This window comes from Pseudophryne corroboree, chromosome 1 (genome assembly GCF_028390025.1).
Source record: "Pseudophryne corroboree isolate aPseCor3 chromosome 1, aPseCor3.hap2, whole genome shotgun sequence".
In the NCBI taxonomy this organism is placed as follows: domain Eukaryota; kingdom Metazoa; phylum Chordata; class Amphibia; order Anura; family Myobatrachidae; genus Pseudophryne; species Pseudophryne corroboree.
Window position 1 is genome coordinate 108,207,817 of NC_086444.1, and position 2,716 is coordinate 108,210,532.

Below are 2,716 nucleotides of genomic sequence, written 5' to 3' on the forward strand. Positions count from 1 at the left end.
ACTGCAGTGTCAGACAGGATGGCACTTAAAAAAATTGGCCCCAAACAGCACATGATGCAAATAAAAGAGAAAAAGAGGTGCACTGTGGTCGCTGGACGGCTAAGCTAAGCGACACAAACACCTCAATATCACAGGAATTATTTGTTCTAATCAATGGTATTATTGGTCCAAATCACTGGAAGAAAATGACAAAATCACTGGTATTATTCGTTCTAATCAATGGTATTATTTGTCCAAATCACTGGAAGAAAATGACAAAATCACTGGAATTATTTGGGAAGATCACTGTAATTAATAATTATAAATCACTGATATTAATTGGTAAAATCTCGCTATCGCCTGCCTAGTGAAGTGGAATCTAGATGGGATTTTGTACCGGGGACACAATAACTTCATAAATTGTCTAAATCCCACTGCACTAATGGCGGAAAACGGGCACACGTCTAACAGCGCACTGATTATACTGAGAACTGATTATACTGATCACTGATGATACTATGGAGAACTGACACTGAGCAGCGAGAACAGCACTGGACTATTGTACTGTAGTATATTGGTAACCACAATGCAGCACTAACACTGAGCACAGATATTAAGCACTGATCAGGATACTAGAAGTGACACAGAGCTGCAAGATACAGCAATGGCCTACTGTACTGTACTACTATAATTATATACTGGTGGTCCCCACAATGCAGCACACTGAGCACAGATATTACCAGGTGTATCTCACACATCGCTCAGTACAGATTACAGGATGTATAATCACCAGGTGTATAACACACGTTGCACAGTATAGTATACAGTATGCAGCTCTGGAGGGATCAGTATTTAGCAGGAAGGCGAGGCCTGGTCCTGGCAGCAGAGTGACAGGCGGCCGTATAGTAGCAGCCAGCTACAAATCTGGCAGTGTGTGGAGAGGGAGGGGGTGAGGGAAGGGAACGAGTACTGGAGTGTCTGAGCGGAGGGCTTGGAAGTTCAGGGGGAGTGAGGCGGGAGCTGCTCTTCCATTGCAGCGCACAGTGGTGGTGACGGAGTCTGACAAAGGAGAGAGGATAATGCTTGGGGCAACTGGCCACAGGGGAGCACTGTGCCGCAGCCATCACCTGCAGGGGGAATGGAGGGAAACACATCCTATCTGCCCCAGATAAGTGACTTCTGATCAGAGCAATTGAGGGTCTGAGTTTTTCTGAAAGGTGGAAAGGAAGGGGTTCTTTTTCATGTAGACTGGAAGGACTACAACAAACTTGGAGTGACTACACTTTGCACCCTAGTTCGGCAGCCCTGCTGCCCTTTAATACACAGATTAATGAAGACTCCATTTGGAAAGGCGTCCGCTCAGCGATCAAGAGCTGATGCAGCACATGCAGGTGTTTCTGCAAATATGATGAAGAAAAGAACATCTCATAAGAAACATCGAAACAATATGGAACCAAGTAAACCAATCTCCCAGCCAAGGCGAAATATTGTAGGCTGTAGAATACAGCATGGGTGGAAAGAGGGCAGTGGGCCAATAACCCAGTGGAAATGAACAGTTCTGGATCAAGTACCGGTGAATCCCTCCCTCTATTTTATAAATTATGATGGATTTAATTGTGTCTATAAACTTGAGCTTTACAAGGATGAAAGGGTGTCTGCTCTTGAAGTTCTACCAGACAGAGTTGCCTCATCCCGAATAAGCGATGCCCATTTGGCTGACACAATGATTGCTAAAGCAGTGGAGCATATGTTTGAAACAGAGAATGGTTCCAAGGATGAGTGGCGAGGGATGGTATTAGCACGAGCACCTATTATGAACACATGGTTTTATATAACCTATGAAAAGGACCCAGTCTTATATATGTATCAACTTTTAGATGACTATAAAGAAGGAGATCTTCGGATCATGCCAGACTCAAATGATTCCCCTCCAGCTGAAAGAGAACCAGGGGAGGTAGTGGACAGCCTGGTGGGCAAGCAAGTGGAATATGCCAAAGAAGATGGCTCAAAAAGGACTGGCATGGTTATTCATCAAGTTGAAGCTAAACTATCTGTGTACTTCATTAAGTTTGATGACAATTTCCATATTTATGTCTACGATTTGGTGAAGACATCCTAAATGGGATTCTGTACTTTTTTTTTTTTTTTGCCAAACGTAATCTAATGTAAACATTTGTAGAAAGTCGCTGCTTTCTGATTACAGAAATGCTCAGATATTCCTGCAAATCCACAATCCTTTCCCAGAGGAAAAAGAAATTGTGAAACCGTTGTTTGAGAACGTTTGTTCTCTTTACCTTACAAAGGAACAAACCACTTTCCAAGAAGACTGACGTTTTTGAATATAAATCCTAAAGCAGGTGGTGTATTAGAGCAAAAGAATGCAAGAGACCAGCCATGCAGTTTCTGAAATATTATGACAAAATGTTACTGTATTTCATAAGCACTCATTCCAAACTCTGCTAAGTACTGTTTGGTATACTGTATCTGGCTTCCATGAGGTAGTTGTCCATTATTTCAGCTTCCATTGACCTTTTTGAAAGCGGTAGAAGTTATCGATTTTTTATTTATTTTTTCCCCTATTTTTAATTTTTTCCTGCATAGCCCAGTAAAATGTTGCAATGTTAAGTATTGACTTGTGCCTTCTGGGGTTCCACTTCTTCACCAAACCCAGCCAAATCTCATCCTAACCCTCTGTTCCACGTTCTCTATGTACCCCATCTGTGTCACCCATGTCTGT

General features: G+C 42.4%; 1 pseudogene; it reads left to right on the forward strand.

Annotated features, from left to right (window-relative positions):
* Nucleotides 1-1,309: 1,309 nt before the first annotated feature.
* Nucleotides 1,310-2,219, forward strand: LOC134958258 (spindlin-Z-like; annotated as a pseudogene).
* Nucleotides 2,220-2,716: the final 497 nt, after the last annotated feature.